Here is a 19,157-nt window from a genome sequence, read left to right on the forward strand (position 1 = left end):
AACAAGGGTACACCTATGTTCATCAAACAAACTCTTCTCAAGTTCAAGAGTCTAATAGACCACCATACAATAATCATGGGAGACTTCAACACACCTCTCTCACCACTGGACAGATCCTCCAAACAAAAGTTGAATAAGGAAACTATAGAACTCAATAACATAATTAATAACCTAGACTTAATTGACATATATAGAATATACCACCCAACATCAAGCAGTTACACTTTTTTCTCAGCAGCACATGGATCCTTCTCAAAAATAGATCATATATTATGTCACAGGGCAACTCTTAGACAATATAAAGAAGTAGAGATAGTACCATGCATCTTATCTGATCATAACGGAATGAAATTGAAAATCAACAATAAAAGAAGTAAGGAAAAATCATGCATCACTTGGAGAATGAACAATAGGTTACTGAATGATCAATGGGTTATAGAAGACATCAAGGAGGAAATTTAAAAATTCTTAGAGATAAATGAAAACACAGACACAACACATCGGAATCTATGGGACACATTGAAAGCAGTTCTAAGAGGAAAATTTATTGCTTGGAGTTCATTCATTAAAAAAAGAAAAAACCAACAAATAAATGATCTAATACTTCAACTCAAAATCCTAGAAAAAGAAGAGCAAAACAACAGCAAAAGAAGTAGAAGACAAGAAATAATTAAAATCAGAGCTGAAATTAATAAAATCAAAACAAAAGAAACAATTGAAAAAATTGACAAAACTAAAAGTTGGTTCTTTGAAAAAATAAATAAAATCGACAGACCCTTAGCCACACTAACGAAGAGAAGAAGAGAGAGAACTCAAATTACTAGCATACGGGATGAAAAAGGCAATATCACAACAGACACTTCAGAAATACAGAAGATTATCAGAAATTATTTTGAATCCTTATACTCCAATAAAATAGAAGATAGTGAAGGCATCGATAAATTTCTTAAGTCATATGATTTGCCCAGATTGAGTCAGGAGGATATTGACAACCTAAACAGACCAATATCAATTGAGGAAATAGAAGAAACCATCAAAAGACTACCAACTAAGAAAAGCCCAGGACCGGATGGGTATACAGCAGAGTTTTACAAAACCTTTAAAGAGGAACTAATACCAATACTTTTCAAGCTATTTCAGGAAATAGAAAAAGAGGGAGAACTTCCAAATTCATTCTATGAGGCCAACATCACCCTGATTCCTAAACCAGACAAAGACACTTCAAAGAAAGAAAACTACAGACCAATATCTCTAATGAACCTAGATGCAAAAATCCTCAATAAACTTCTGGCGAACCAGATATAAAAACATATCAAAAAAATTGTGCACCATGATCAGGTAGGATTTATCCCTGGGATGCAAGGTTGGTTCAATATACGGAAATCAATAAATGTTTTTCACCACATCAATAGGCTTAAAAATAAGAACCATATGATCATCTCGATAGATGCGGAAAAAGCATTTGACAAAGTACAGCATCCCTTTATGTTCAAAACTCTAAAAAAACTAGGGATATCAGGAACATACCTCAATATTGTAAAAGCAATCTATGCTAAGCCTCAGGCTAGCATCATTCTGAATGGAGAAAAACTGAAGGCATTCCCTCTAAAATCTGGAACAAGACAGGGATGCCCTCTCTCACCACTTCTGTTCAACATAGTTCTCGAATCACTGGCCAGAGCAATTAGATAGACGAAAGAAATTAAAGGCATAAAAATAGGAAAAGAAGAACTCAAATTATCACTATTTGCAGATGACATGATTCTATACCTAGCAGACCCAAAAGGGTCTACAAAGAAACTATTAGAGCTAATAAATGAATTCAGCAAAGTGGCAGGATATAAAATCAACACGCATAAATCAAAGGCATTCCTGTATATCAGCGACAAATCCTCTGAAATGGAAATGAGGACAACCACCCCATTCACAATATCCTCAAAAAAAATAAAATACTTGGGAATCAACCTAACAAAGGAGGTGAAAGACTTATACAATGAAAACTACAGAACCCTAAAGAGAGAAATAGAAGAAGATCTTGAAGATGGAAAAATATACCCTGTTCATGGATAGGTAGAACTAACATCATCAAAATGGCGATATTACCAAAAGTTCTCTATAGGTTTAATGCAATTCCAATCAAAATCCCAACGGCATTTCTTGTAGAAATAGAGAAAGCAATCATGAAATTCATATGGAAAAATAAAAGACCCAGAATAGCAAAAACAATGCTAAGCAGGAAGTGTGAATCAGGCGGTATAGCTATACCAGACTTCAAACTATACTACAGAGCAATAGTAACAAAAACAGCATGGTACTGGTACCAAAACAGGCAGGTGGACCAATGGTACAGAATAGAGGACACAGAAACCAATCCACAAAACTACAACTATCTTATATTCGATAAAGGGGCTAAAAGCATGCAATGGAGGAAGGATAGCATCTTCAACAAATGGTGTTGGGAAAACTGGAAATCCATATGCAACAAAATGAAACTTAATCCCTTTCTCTCGCCATGCACAAAAGTTAACTCAAAGTGGATCAAGGAACTTGATATCAAATCAGAGACATGGCGTCTGATAGAAGAAAAAGTTGGCTATGATCTACATACTGTGGGGTCGGGCTCCAAATTCCTCAATAGGACACCCATAGCACAAGTGTTAATAACTAGAATCAACAAATGGGACTTACTCAAACTAAAAAGTTTTTTCTCAGCAAAAGAAACAATAAGAGAGGTAAATAGGGAGCCTACGTCCTTGGAACAAATCTTTACTCCTCACACTTCAGACAGAGCCCTAATATCCAGAGTATACAAAGAACTCAAAAAATTAGACAATAAGATAACAAATAACCCAATCAACAAATGGGCCAAAGACCTGAACAGAAATTTCTCAGAGGAGGACATACAATCAATCAACAAGTATATGAAAAAATGCTCACCATCTCTAGCAGTCAGAGAAATGCAAATCAAAACCACCCTAAAATACCATCTCACTCCAGTAAGATTGGCAGCCATTAGGAAGTCAAACAACAACAAGTGCTGGCGAGGATGTGGGGAAAAGGGTACTCTTGTACATTGCTGGTGGGACTGCAAATTGGTGCAGCCAATTTGGAAAGCAGTATGGAGATTTCTTGGAAAGCTGGGAATGGAACCACCATTTGATCCAGCTATTCCCCTACTCGGTCTATTCCCTAAAGACCTAAAAAGAGCATACTATAGGGACACTGCTACATCCATGTTCATAGCAGCACAATTCACAATAGCAAGACTGTGGAACCAACCTAGATGCCCTTCAATAGACGAATGGATAAAAAAAATGTGGCATTTATACACAATGGAGTATTACTCTGCATTAAGAAATGACAAAATCATAGAATTTGCCAGGAAATGGATGGCATTAGAGCAGATTATGCTAAGTGAAGCTAGCCAATCCCTCAAAAACAAATGCCAAATGTCTTCTTTGATATAAGGAGAGTAACTAAGAACAGAGTAGGGATGAAGAGCATGAGAAGAAGATTAACATTAAACAGGGATGAGAGGTGGGAGGGAAAGGGAGAGAGAAGGGAAATTGCATGTAAAAGGAAGGAGACCCTCAGGGGTATACAAAATTACATACAAGAGGAAGTGAGGGGAAAGGAGGAAAAATATAAGGCGGGAGAAATGAATCACAGTAGAGGGGGTAGAGAGAGAAGAGGGGAGGGGATGGGGGAGGGGCGATAGTAGAGGATGGGAAAGGCAGCAGAATACAACAGACACCAGAATGGCAATATGTAAATCAATGGTTGTGCAACTGATGTGATTCTGCAATCTGTATATGGGGTAAAAATGGGAGTTCATATCCCACTTGAATCAAAGTGTGAAATATAATATATCAAGAACTATGTAATGTTTTGAACAACCTACAATAAAAATTAATTTAAAAAATAAATAAAATAAAAGCTACTGTAGAAAAAAAATATTTATAGATCACAAAAAAAAGAATATGTTACTCTTAGGACTGCATGAAAATAAATAAATAAAATAAAAAAAATTAGCATTTATGTTTCATAATGAGTATTCTTGATAGATATTCTCAAATGAAGTATAAAGCTTTTATTAAATCATGTGCACATAAAACATGAAACATATTTTCCTTTTATATGATCAAAATTTCATGAATTCACTTCAGACTTTTCAATGAGGTATTTTGGCATCAGATGAAAGTGACTAATTTCTGATTGTATTTTTTTCCTCCTTGTAAAACTAAAAAGTGGTGTTAAGTGTAAATAAGATAACATATGTGATAAAAATATAAATAAGATGCAGTAGCCTGAAAATGTAAGGGAAATGAAAAGAAAATTTTAACACACATAGAGTCTGGCAATTTACCAACCTGACTTCCAACATTCATGAGTAAATAGATTACCATGTAATAAAATAGGAAAGGAAAATCACTTGAAGTAAAAGATCCAAATGGCAGATGGAATCCAAAAGATAATTAAATAAGAGCAGAACATGCACAGCATGATATATAAGGATAAATTTTTAAAAGCTTAAATGTATTTCTGAGTAAATAAAATTGATTAGTCACAATTTTTCTGGTACCTTTAGGAAAATATCCAGAGAAATTCAGGAATTATGGGTAATCACCATTCACCTTGAAGGTGATTTAATAAATTTCCTCAAAGCATACTAGAGGTACTATTTCACTTAGAGTTAGATTAATTAATTATAAAAGATATTCTGGAAGATCAAATCTAGAATTATTGTTTATAAAATACAAGTATAATTCAGGGCAGAAAAATATAAAAATGTAAATCTTGCAATCTTTCCTGAGGTGAATGATATGCCAACTACTCCAATGTGATCACAACACACTGTGTGCAGGTATTGAAATGTCACACTGTATACTATGTATATGTACAATAACTATGCCTATTAACAATAAAAATGTTAATTCTTTTTAACATTTATGAAAAATATGAATGTACATATATTCACCATATAAGTAAAAAGAGTCTTATAGTACAATTATTTAATAATAGAGTTAGTTTAGAAATTTTTAACAGTCTAAATAATTCTGACCATGCTCATATATGACATAGAGTTTTATCTGACTAACAATTTGGGCCAAGATAATTTCTAAATTCTCCATGCATATATAACACTTGCATAATATCAAACTCAAAAGTGTAGGGGAAACATGTTCCAAAATATACATGTTCTAAATGTAATCATGCTTTTTTGAAGTGTTGAAACTCTTGAGTTTATGGTCTCAGTATATCACTACCTCATTTAAGGCATTCAATGCCCTTTAGTATTCAGAACTCCCAGTTATTGTGTACTTTAAGAATGACTTACAGGCCCAGCAAGGTGGCCCACACCTGTAATCCCATCAGACCTGGAGGCTGAGACAGGAGGGTTCAAAAGCTAGCCTCAGCAATGGCAAGACACTAAGCAACTCAGTGAGACTTTGTCTCTAAATAAAATACAAAATAGAGCTGAGGATGTGGCTCAGTGGTCAAGTGCCCCCCAGTTCAATTTCTGATACCAAAAAAAAAAAAAAAAAGAATGAATACAGTATAACAGTGTCCTGAAATGAGGATGCTAACATTTCCTTTGTTATAAAGTGCTGGGAGCCATCAGCCAAGTAGGTATGACAATTTCCTTGCCAGCGTACCCCCATGTTTCTTTAGTGGAAGGACTCATGGAAATAGGACATTTTGCAGGACATTGCATGTAAGGTGACCTTGCTCAAGGACCAGGGCGGATCCGTGTTTAGGGTGTCCCAGGTTTAGCATAATAGGAGATTAGGGTATTCCCCCTTTAGAATAGGGCAGTTTAGCATAATAGGAGATTAGGGTGTTCCCCCTTTAGAATAGGGCGTATCCTGCTGCTGAGTTCCTCTTGAGTGCTTAGGGTCAGACAGTATATTTTGGGAGACAGAAGCCCATGTGGAGTGGATTTGGGCAGAGAGTGGATTAGGGCAGAGAGTGGATTTGGGCAGAGAACGTGGATTCCCCCAGAACGTGTTTGTAGACGGCCGGTGTGAGTTCGGGAATAAAGAATTGCTGTTTGAATCTACAAGCTGTGTGGAGACTCGTGATTTGTGCCCAGCCAGAGACTGCGGCATCTGGTGGCTCGTACGCGGAACGCCTGAAGCTTGGGGGTAAGTGAAATTGTTCGCACCTGAGGAAGAGTGAAAGAATGGATGAGCATTTCAAAAAACAATGCATTCTTGTTCTAATTTATTTTGTTTTTATTTCAAGTTGCCTGTTCCTAGAACTTTCTCAGGCAAACTGGGGAAAATGGTTGGCTCAAAGTTTGAAGTTGTTCGCCTCTGAGGAAGAGAAATTATTAGAGAAAGGAGGCAATCCAGTAAGACCAAGAACAGTTAGGGCATATGTTGATACAATACAAAAATGTAGACGATGGCTTTTTAAAGACGAGTTATTAAATATATCATTGGGACCATCATGGTATCCTGTAGAAGGATTTGTCTTCAACGAGAAAGAGATGGTTAGCTCTGTTTACTACATTTGTCTAAGATCTTGGTTTTTACAGACATCTGATTAATTTACAAAGCTAAAGTGTTAAAATATCAACCACTAAATATAAAATCAAGTACTCTTTACTTATTAAGTCCCATAAGGTAATATATTTAAACATTATGTGTGTTTTCATAAATTGGTGAATGGAAAAAAGTTTAATTTTGCTTTGGTCTGTGTCTTTGCTAAAACAAGGTTACTAAATGTTAAGATTCTATCAGGTGTAATTTACATACAAAGAGTATAAGAAGTTTCAGTTGGGTTTCAATTACAGTATTATAGTACCATAAAAACAAAACATGAAAGTGTTTCATCTTATTAAAGTGGAGTAATTTGTCTAGATCAGAAATTTTATAAGGGTTATTTCAGAATGTGAATTTATAAAAAGGGTTAACAGCTTAAAAAGAGATATAAAGAGATTCAAGATGTGAAAATATATTTTAATATGGAAGGTTAAAGAAAAAGAAATGTTTCTAGATGAGATAATCTCTGTGTGGTAAAGTAAAAAGTTGTAAAATGCCATTTAAAAAAATTTTGAGGAAACTAGACTTACTTTAAAAGCTTGAGAAAGGAAGAAAAAAAAAGGTATTTGTACATGGCAGATTGAGACAAAGCTTCTTAATGGAGTAAAAAAGGCCTTTGGTTGAAGGGCAGCCATGTAAACTAACATGAAAGAGATTTAAACAGAATCTAAGCCTCTTTAAAAGAGTGAAGCTGTAGGTGGTGAAAAAGTACATTTAAAAGTACAGTATAGATGATAATTGTAAGACTTTAAAAGGTTAATTTGAAGGTGGTTAAGATGCCTTCATGACGGAGGAAAGATTGTGTCATTCGAAGCCTAGTTAATCTTAAAGATTGGAAAGGGGTATATATCCCCCAAAGATAAACTTAAAATAACCCTTTTTACTCTAAACTTTTTAAATTTGGATTCATCAGGACTTAGTGCTGCGGAAAGGCATATGTATCCAAAAAATGTGCATAAGCCTAAAGTTCTTTGGAAAGATATTCTAACAGGACAATGGAAAAGTCCTGACCCAGTGATTGTCTGGAGTCAGGGCTCTGTTTGCGTGTTTCCACAGGGAGAACAGCAGCCGATTTGGATTCCAGAAAGACTAACTAAAACGATTTCTACAGATCGAAAAGAAGATGATTTGACTCAAATCCATAACAGCTGATATCCAGAACTCCAGCTTGGCCATTCTTACATCTGCGACTGTGATTAACCAGGATGCTTTTTTCAATATCTATTGTATTATTGCATTTTTCCACATCATAAGGTTCTATTTTTTATTTTTTGAGCTCATACAAACCTAGGTTAATGTTTTTCTGATCAGTTTTATTTTTTGACTATGGAGTTTTTAAACATTGCAATGGAGATTTCACCTAGGTAAAGCTACAAGGCCTTTATTATTATCTTATGTGTTGTACGTTTGTTTGCACATTTGTGTTTTGTGTTATATGTCTGTGTGTGCGTATGTCCATATTTCATATATGAGGAGCGCTCATGAAAAATGGATCCAAATTATTATTTTTTTTATTCACGTGATTTAAATGGCTTAATTTAAATTAGGTAAACAACTGTTAAGGATTGTTTTTTAAGGAGGTTAACAGATCTGTTTGTTTACTTTCACCTTTCCTTTTCATTATATTTAATAATTCTTTTCAGGATAATGTCTTTTTAGCATCATTGCCAGAATTCCTATCTTCATCCCAATGAATATAACTCAACAAGTATGCTCAATCAAGGAGTCAACTTACTTTGGGAGGAAACGGACTTTGGGAGGAGACGGACATATTGATAGATTCCTCCACTTTGAACTGCTTACAGAACTTGCCTGGACTATGTAACTATCATTTGGTACAGCGAATTGTGGTAATGCTGGCATATCTTTGCTGATGGTGTCACCAGTGATCTTTGCTGATGGTGTCACCAATGATGCAATTTTTCCAAAGGAACTGTCAATTGGCTTGGTGTCGTGGCATTTCTGTATCCTCCTCCCTTCTGCTAGTGATGGTCCTTAAGCCACATTAACCTCACTCCCCCACTGGCACCAAGGCCAAATTTGGGGGCCAACAGAGGTGAGGCAAAGAACCTCACCCCCCCACTGGTGCATAGACCTATCCACAAGTATGGCTGTATGCTGGACCAGTAGTCAGTGACGGGTATGATCCAGTTGCAGTGGTATCAACCTAAGACAGGAGGCTGACGCCTAAAGGTCAGTTTTCCAATGACGGGTAAGAACCATATGTTGAACTGGACAACCTACCAGGCACGGTCCTTAAGCCACATTACTTGTTGTTTAATTAATCAGAAGGGGGGAGATGCTGGGAGCCATCAGCCAAGTAGGTATGACAAATTCCTTGCCAGCTTACTCCCATGCTGTCTAGTGGAAGGACTTCTGAAAGGTGACCTTGCTCAAGGACCAGGGCAGGATCCGTGTTTAGGGTGTTCCCCCTTTAGAATAGGGCAGTTTAGCATAATAGGAGATTAGGGTGTTCCCCCTTTAGAATAGGGCAGTTTAGCATAATAGGAGATTAGGGTGTTCCCCCTTTAGAATAGGGCGTATCCTGCTGCTGAGTTCCTCTTGAGTGCTTAGGGTCAGACAGTATATTTTGGGAGACAGAAGCCCATGTGGAGTGGATTTGGGCAGAGAGTGGATTAGGGCAGAGAGTGGATTTGGGCAGAGAACGTGGATTCCCCCAGAACGTGTTTGTAGACGGCCGGTGTGAGTTCGGGAATAAAGAATTGCTGTTTGAATCTACAAGCTGTGTGGAGACTCGTGATTTGTGCCCAGCCAGAGACTGCGGCAATAAAGCCTAAAGTGAATACTAAATGATTTAATGTGTGTAATAAGAACATTAAAATTTTGAGCATAGAGACAATGTTTAGGATTAGATGGAATTATCATGGTTTTATTATTGCTAGAAACTCATCTAATCGAAGGGCAACATTCACATGTTGATTCCGAGTAGTTTTGTATAATAGTACAAAAGATGACTTTGAGGACTTAATGAAACTGAGAAGGTAAAATTGTGACTTATAACCCTCAGAATTTAAACTGATACCCTTACAACAAAGGGATTGAAAGAGTACCTCAAAACTTTATCACAGAGATGCTGCCTTCATTGCCCTTCTGAACATTCCTCATTTTAGAGAAGAGTGTGGATTTTATGAAATATATCCTCATGGCTAAAGAAAACAATAAAAAAATTTAAAAATTCATTATCCCATTTACCTTACACAAAATGCTGAATTACTCAGCAAAAGAACTTTGTTATTGTCCATGTGACTTTTAAACATGTATGTACTTAAAATGGGAAACAACTAGCAAGTTTGAATTAACTTCTTAGGCCAAAACAGAAATGTCAACATATTACCTTATAGAAGTTATGTGTAGATCATAAATGTATTTGTAGTTGTACACAATCAATTTCTAATAATTGTTCAAACTCATATTGAATTTAAAATGGGAATCCCTACATATGGATATACTAACTGACCTTTAAATTAAAAGAGCAAATGCCCCAAATTTGAACAAAGTACCTATGAAGAAAAAAGTAAAATGAATAGAGATTCTTAAACTTTGTAAATCTGAAATAGCTATCAATTTGTAGTTAAAGGAAAAAAAGGAATAGTGTTATTTTAGATTAGGTAGAGAGAAGTGATGGGAGGGGAGGAAAGAGGATGGGGGGATAGGAAAGATAGTAGAATGAAATAGACATTATTATTACTGTGTGTATATATGTGACTGCATGACCAATATGATTCTGCAACCTGTACACTCAATAAAAAGATTCAAATGTAAAAAAAAAAACCCAAAAAAACTAATGCTAAAGTGTTTGAACTTCTTGCTCAATTCTAAAGAGTAAAGAGACCATTGTTTCAATACAAATTGTACTTAATATCTACAAAAGTAATATGATTTTTGGACCAACTACTCACAATGGATAAGAATATATTAATTTCCATAGCTCTAGATCTCCTTCTTCCCCAATAACTATAACCTAATTACATGATTATTTTTTGACATTCCTGTAATGTCTTACAGCAGTGTGTTGGACAATAAACCTGATGCCATATCAACTCTATCAGACACCTGGAGAGAGAAACCTATAATCCTCAAATAAACAAACTACCTGGTTTACCAGTACAAGTCTGAAAACTATTGTCTTGGATATTATAAAACACAGTCACTCCTATTTTTTATTTATTCCTTATCAGAATTCAAGTAAATAGCTATTGTCTGGCTTATTAAGAAAAAGATACTCATTTCCAGAATAATTATTATACATATTGGAAGTAAATACAATTACTTTGTACTGTCATAAAAGAAAATTTGGTCACCTGTTGCCAGAATATTTATATCATTTGCCACATAGATTTTGCTTCCAATCTACAATTCATAGAGGTCAATGCACAAGTATGTTTTTTTCATTTTTTTTATAACTCTATACTTTTTTTAGCCAATTACTTACTATAGGGGAAACACATTAAAGATAATGGCACTAATTAATGAAAGCCACTCTGAAGTTTTTATCCTACTAGACTTTGCTGACCATCCTTGGCTAGATCTTCCACTATTTGTTATTCTTCTCTTAGCATGCCCCATGGTCTTGGTGGGAAACTGCCATCATTCTAGTGTCCAAGTTAGACTCTCATCTTCATAGCCCCATGTACTTCTTCCTCACCAACCTCTCCTTTCTGAACATCTGTTTAACCACAAGCAATGTGCCTCAGTTGCTGTTTAACCTGGGAAGTTCTAAGAAGACCATCAGTTATGTGGAGTGTGCAATTCAGGTTTAATTTTTTAGCACAGTGGGAGCCACAGAATGTCTTCTTGGGGCTCCTATGTCTTTTGACTGCTATATGGCCATCTGTAGGCCTCTGCACTACATCATATCATTAATCAATATATTCATATCCTATCCATGTCCATTGGATGGCTGAGTGGAATTACATATTCTGTTGTAGAGGTCACTCTCACATTGCAGTTGCCACTGTGTGGCATCAATAAACTGGATCACTTGTTTTGAGAAATGCCAGTTCGGATGAAGACTGCCTGTGGTAAACAGGAGGCTATTGAACTCTCACTATCTTTAGTTTGCATATTTTTAGTTCCTCTGTGTTTAATTCTTTCTTTTTTTTTTTTTTAGTTCCTCTGTGTTTAATTCTTTCTTTCTATGCTAGTATCGAATATTCCATACTTAAGGTTAAATCTTCTGAAGGAAAAAGGCCTTGGGGACATATTCCTAAGCAAGAATGATATTCATCTAATAGACACCATAGTGTCTCTCTACCTGTAGTACATTTTTAAATGGTTCTATTCTAGTCATACAAGGTGAAATAAGAACATTGTTTAGTAGTTTAAAATTAACAAGATAATCTGTAGTATAAACTGATTAGACATGATAACAACATTATGCCAACCATACATTAATGGATTTCCTATCAGTTCACCTGAGAAATATTTTGCCATTCTCTGTAAGGTTCAGCTATGTCTGTGTGCACACTGTGAGTTCTCTGTGAAAGACTCTATTTCTTCAAACAATCATGAGTCTCATTAATTTATCAAGCTCAATTTATGTTGAAGCTACTATTTTTGTGAAACTGAAATTCTCTGAAGAAGACTCATCTAATAAAGATTCTGGACACTGATTAGGGCTGAGTGAAATGTTGTGCAGCAGGAGAATATTGTTGGACAAGAATGAACATTTTTAGGAAGTGTCTTATTACTTTTATCAGCAAATTTCTTTCAAATATATATCTGATTTAATATATATATATGACTACTAGATAAATCTTTTGGAATATATTGCTAAAATAAGCAGAGCTCTGGCCTTCACTAGCCCTAAAACTAAGATTGCTATAACATCTGAAACCTAATGAAAAGATTTCCCTAGTTTGTTATAACTGCTTATCTAGTGCCTCCAACAATATATTTTGTAAATAATTTTTATATATTATTTTTGTTATATGGCCAAAAAAGTTTTTTTTTCTCTTTATTTTTTAGTTATACATGACAGTGGAAACCATTGTGGTATATTTATAAAGTATGGTTTAGCCTGCGGCCAGCACAGGCTTCATAGGTGAAGGTTCGTCTATATGAGAAATCCAAAGGGAGTTTGAATTAAAGAGACTGACTCTAATTACCTTTAAACCAGCTCCAGGACAGCTTCTTGTATCCCAGCCTCAAGCTACATATTAGAGTAACGAGGTTTACTAAAGAGGCTATCGAGAGAGAGAGAGAACACGCCAGGGAGTGGACTATTATTAGGGAACAAAAAATTCTGGGGAAAATCCTATCCAATGAAGATTAAGGGGGGCTGTGTCCCAAGGTCAGGTGAGGCAATTGGGTCTTCAGAGATTGTGGCCAGGCACATCTCCATATGGACAAGCCCTCGGACCCGAGAAGGGTGGGGAAAGCTCTGGACACAAAGTTGTGTCTAAGCGCCTGTCGCCCAGCCAGGGAGGTAACTCGAATCAAGTGTGAGGATGGCCTCCCACAGTATGGAATATATTTTATTCTAATTATATTCCCAGTCTTGTGGATGTACACTATGGGTAGATTCACTGTGGTGTATTCATATATGTACATAAGAAAGTTATGTCAGATTCATTCCACTGTCTTTCCCATTCCCATCCCACCTCCCTTTCTTTCATTCTCCTTTCTCTAATCCAATGAAATTCTACTTTCCACCCTTCCTTGTTGTGGGTTAGCATTCACATATCAGAGAGAACATTCAAGTTCTGGATTTTAGGAATTGGCTTATTTCACTTAGCATGGTCTCCAGCTCTCTCACCATTTATCAGCAAATGTCATAAAGGCATTATTCTTTATGGTTGACGAATATTCAATTGTGTATATATACCACAATTTCTTTATCCCTTTGTCTCTTGGTGTGCATCTAAGTTGGCTCCATAGCTTATCTATTGTGAATTATGCTGCTATATAAACATTGATGTGTCTGTTTTACTGTAGTATGCTGATTTTAACTCCTTTGGGAATATACCAAGGCATGGAATAACTGGATCGAAGGATGGTTCCATTTCTAGGTTTCTGAGGAATCTCTGTACTGCTTTCTAGAATGATTGCACCAATTTTCAGTCCCACCAATAATATATGAGTATACCCTTTTTCCCACATCCTCGACAACATTTATCTTAAATTCTATTCTTGATCATTGTCACTCTGGTTGGAATGAGGTAGAGTCTCAGTGTAGTTTTACTATGCACTTCTTTAATTGTTTCAGATATTAAATATTTTTCATATTTTTGTTGACTGTTCATATTTCTTCTTTTGCAAAGTGTCTGTTTATTTCCTTTGCTTGCTTATTTTTTGTTTGTTTGTTTGTTTTGGTATTAATTTTTTTGTGTTCTTTATATATCCTGGAGATTGATGCTATATCTGAGGTGCCAATGACAAAGATTTTTCCCCATTATGTAGGTTCTCTCTTCATGCTATTGATTGTCTCCTTTGCTGTGAAGAAGGCTTTTAGTTTGATACCATCCCATTTATTCTTTTTTGGTGTGCATGGGGAGGCATAACAGGGATTGAACTCAAGGACACTCAACCACTGAGCCACATCCCCAGCCCTTTTTTATATTTTATCTTTTAGAGAAAAGGTCTCACTGACTTGCTTAGCACCACACTGTTGCTGAGACTGACTTTGAACTCACTATCCTCCTGCTGTAACCTCTGAAGCAACTGGGATTACAGGTGTATACCACCACACTCAATCCATTTATTAATTCTAGATTTTATTCCTTGCACTGGAGGAGTCATGTTGAGGAAGTTATTTCCTAAGCTGACATGTTGGAGAGTTAGGACTACTTTTCCTTCTAGTAGATGCAGAGTATCTGATCAAATACCTAGGTCTTTGATCCACTTTGAGTTGAATTTTGTGCACAGTGAGAGATAGGGGTTAAATTTTCATTTTACTGCATATGGATTTTCAGCTTTCCCAGCACCATTTGCTGAAGAGGCTATATTTTCTCCAATGTATGTTTTGGTGTCTTTTGGCATTTGTGGGGGCTTGCTTTGTGTTTTCTATTATATTCCACTGATATGGCTATAAGTTAATGCAAACTCTTTCTCACCAGAATTTGTCATTTAGGGTAATTTGACCATTATTAGACTAGCATTCACATATTGAAATTAGAATAAACAAGCTTTTTATTTCCTTTAAATCAAAGTCATTATTTTACATAAGGCTTTTCAAATGCATTATAGTTATTCCTTAATGAATAAGTACACTATATTTTCTATGTGGAAATTAAGAATTCATATTTTAATATTAAAATGAATAAAAATAAAGAGATAAATGTCTTAAAATTATTTTTAAATATTATAACCATGAGTCTTCTTAATGAATGAGAGATAATGTTAATAATGAACTACAACTTGACAATATTTCTATATAGCAATTGCAAAAGTAATCTATGGAGGAAAGAAAGTGGAGTGAATCGGCCGTAACTCTCTTTGTTATATTGTGCACTGCTAGGAAATTAAGGGATTATTTGGAATTTTCTGGCATGTCTTCTGATCTGATCAAAATGAAACAAATCACTAGAGAAAAGTCACATCTTATCATGAGCAAGAATCAATTGTAACTCAGGCATAGTCTTTAAAAATAACAGAACAACCATTGCTGGTTCAGTGTTGAACATTGATAGATTAAATAGGGGAAAAAAAACAAAATAATTTTAAATATTGCCCCATTTCTGGCTACGGGCTGAATCATTGTCAGAAAAAGGTTTTCAATTTTGTGCATGCACACAAAGCACTCAGAGAAATAAGTATCCTTTGATGTTAAATAATATCTTTTAACAATTTTATTAGTTAAGGTATCATTTGTCTGACTTAGTCATACATACAGTAAAATACAATATTTTTACTTTAAGGAAAATAATACAGAAAGATTTTTGTCAAAAGCACAGCTAGAAAGACTGGTAACAGGGGCTAGGATTGTGGCTTAGTGGTAGAGCACTCGCTTAGCACGGGCGTGACCCGGGTTTGATTCTCAGTACCACATTAAAAAAAATAAAAATAAATGCATTGTGTTGTGTCCATCTACAAAAAAAAAAATATTCTCTCTCTCTCTCTCTCTCTCTCTCTCTCTCTCTCTCTCTCTCTCTTTCAAAAAACAAAAAAGACTGGTTATGGTTGTTCTACTTTCTTAAGTTATCCTCTGTCCTGGGTGAATGCAATTTAGTAATCATGGCCTGTGGAGATTATTCATGACAAAATTGTGAATATTATTTATACTCTGAGAAATCAGGACCTCTTAAAAGAAATAACCATCTGAGAATGAATAATACCTAGAGAAGTGGTAACAACAACACACAGAAATACTTTATTTGGACTTCATGTCTTCACATCTCCAGAGTTAATTACATTCAGTTTATTCCAGAATGAAGGATACCTTAATTAACTTCATTTCTTTCAACAGAAATGCATATATGTTATCTGAAGTTGAAAATGTGCTCCACCCTTGGTATAAAGCATGAGCACTCTTGAGATTGCTTTTGCAAGGAGGATCATCCAATATTTTCCTCATTGTCCCAAGCAGTCAGAACTTTCCTGAAGAACAGGAAATAATGTTAACAGGTAAAAATGTGAACATTAAAAAATAAAATAAGAATTAATAAAAATTTTAAAATGCACACACCCATTTAGAGGCTTCATATAAGTAAACGTCAAAGATGTTTTAGAAATACATTTTTCATCACTACAGATATCACAGCTGCATAGGATAAAACTGCCAGTTATTAGTAGTCCATCTTATTCTAAGAGGGATGATTAAAATAAATGTGCACTAAGATTCTGATACAAAATATGTCCTTGACTAATATAAATCCAAACTGTATCTTTCCAAACTGTTACATTCAGAATTCCAAGGCCTTAGAGGAGTGCCAGAGAAGACTCAATTGGGTTGGCAGGAGAAATGTTAGAAATGGTAAGAAAATTTCAGATTTTGTTGGAAGAAAAGACACTAGATAGAAACATAGATAACTGTTGCCCTGATCTAATCTGAGAGGTAAATATTTTATTTTCATTGGGTATGAACATGAAAGCAAAAACACACTTCATTGGGTAGAGGATGTTTAAATAGCCATTTAAGAATTCACTCCACAAACTAAAATCTAAACTTCTCTATTTTCATTTAGATCAACATCATAATTTTTTTTAAACTTTTTTCATTATATCAACATTTAACTATTGAACTTGAGGTCTCAATTTCTTGTACATACTGAGATTTATTTATTTTGCACAGACAGAGAACTCAAATAACTGCTGAGGTTTTGCTTGATTTCATATACTACTTGCCTTAACACTTCCTTTTCAAACAACACACTCTATTCCTCCCTTAAAATCACCATCAAATCTCATACCAACCACAATATCTTAGCACTTCCATTTTTCCTAACTCTTTGTGTATTTGTTTTTGTTGTCCATCATGCCTCTTCTAGGTTATTACCTTTCTAAATTTCTCCTGAAAGTGAGTTATATACAATATACAATGCAAAAAGCACTAAAATTCACCTTCAAGAATATGTTTCTGGAACAAGAACTATGTTGCCCTAAAGAAATAAAGTTATCTTCCAAGAGCATTTGTCAGAAACTGGAACATGTGGTAGAATTATACTGAAATATATCACTTTCTGGGACAATATAAAACTAAAGGAGATATACTAGAAAGACAATTATACTATTTAAAAAATTTGCCACAAATTTGTGAATATTTTACACACTTTATATTTGAAATATTATCTCATTTTTCAAAAACTATCTAAGTAAGTATAAACCAACATTGGCAGTAATAAAATGGGGCACATTAATTCTTGAGTATGTATATTTTATGTCAGAAGTGGAATTTGAGAGCCTTTCTCTTTATCATTCTTTTGTGGGATTTTTTGTTGTTGTTGTTATTTCTTTAACTTTTTTGAATTTAAAATTATTTCATTTGTCAATTGTGGTAAAGTATTCAAAACAAAACATTTAGCATTTTATATTTTGTAGGATTCACACCTCAGCAGCACTAAGTAGATTCTCATTATACAAGCATTACCACTATACTCTCCAGAAATCTTTTGATCTGCGCAAAGTGATCTACCATTAAAAAATAAATTCAGCTAGGCATGATGAGGATGGTTTGAGGAGCTATGGAAGAGGCTTGCAGCTTAATTCCTTGAGTATTGTCTTGGGGATCTTCATGATTAGTTGCTGCAATGAGACAGAGATTTCGTGTGTTATTTCCCCCAGGGGTTTTTCTTGAGGCAGATTTGGGGATGTTAATTAGCCAATGTGCTTCTAGGACTGTATCCCACTGCTCTCCACAGGACACCTCCATGGGAAGAGGGAGTCCTTCTCAGGTTCTGTTTTTCAGTATACTGATATGGAAGTGGTTGTTTTGTTTTGTGTTTTGTTTTGTTTCGTTTAGCTTCTCAAGGGGGATTTTGATGTCACAATGCTACTTTCGGTTTCCACTGCCACTGGTTTTATGCCATTGGTTGGCTACAGGTTCAATGAAGGAGGGGAAAGGAGGTTCTGGCTTTCTCTGGCATCTCTGATCTGTATTGCCCCCAGCCAAATGGTCTCTGTGCAGGAAATTCTCCATGCCACCGATTGTCCTGAATTGCTAGACTTACTTTAAATCTCACAGTTGGCATCTGCCAGATGCATATGTTGGTTTCAGCCTGGAATTCATAGATCTAAGTTCCAAGTCTGAGTTTATGCCACTTTTTCATGGAGGTATTTAAGTCTATGCTCCCTGTGCACAGCTCAACTGTGACATTTTTGTGTACCTGATTATTGGGCTGAATAGCTTCTGGGTCTGCCCATATTCCAGCATTTATAAACCAGACCAGATTTTCCTGAAAGAAGTGATTCCAGTCTACCTGTGTCAGTATAATAAATATGATTCCTCTTCTTTAACACTGAAAAGGCTACTTGAAGTGTTATGGTATACACAATCAACTTTTTCTATTGTCTATTTCCTTGTCTTCAATTTACAAAGTCCTGTATTCTGCCATTGCCCAGTAGGAGCTCCTTTTCTCTCTTTTTGTTTCCTTTAATTCTTTCTTTTTGTAATTAAAGTTGTAGTGATTAATGAATCAGGAAATAAAACAACTAGATGTACAATTAAACATGTTGTTATTTTCTTTTCTAATAAAAGATATATATTGGGATATATATTGGATTTAAAACAGAGGAGACAGTAAAAAATATCAAACAAATGCATAACATGGAAAAATACACATATAGTAGTAGTGGTTACCTGCAATTTTATATAGTTAAATTTTTCACAAAACAGTCTACTCATGCATTATGTATCTAATTTTTGCATCTTAATGTTACTTGCATATTTAACTAATAGTGTGTGTATGTTTTTGTGTTTGTGTATGCAGAGGCAAAGAAATAAAGAGACAAAAATAAAAAGACAGATTGTCATTTAATCTTTTCATTGTAAAAACATTAAATATTTTAAAGTTTTTAAGCATCACTTGACTTCTATTCCTGGAACTGTTCCTCTGTATTAACTAAACCCAATTTGAAGTGCCTTTATTGTTATGACTAGAAATAACATATTCTGATAATTAAGTAACATGTTCAAAGAACTCTTGTTTAAAT

This window comes from Callospermophilus lateralis, chromosome 6, assembly GCF_048772815.1.
Source record: "Callospermophilus lateralis isolate mCalLat2 chromosome 6, mCalLat2.hap1, whole genome shotgun sequence".
Classification (NCBI taxonomy): Eukaryota; Metazoa; Chordata; class Mammalia; order Rodentia; family Sciuridae; genus Callospermophilus; species Callospermophilus lateralis.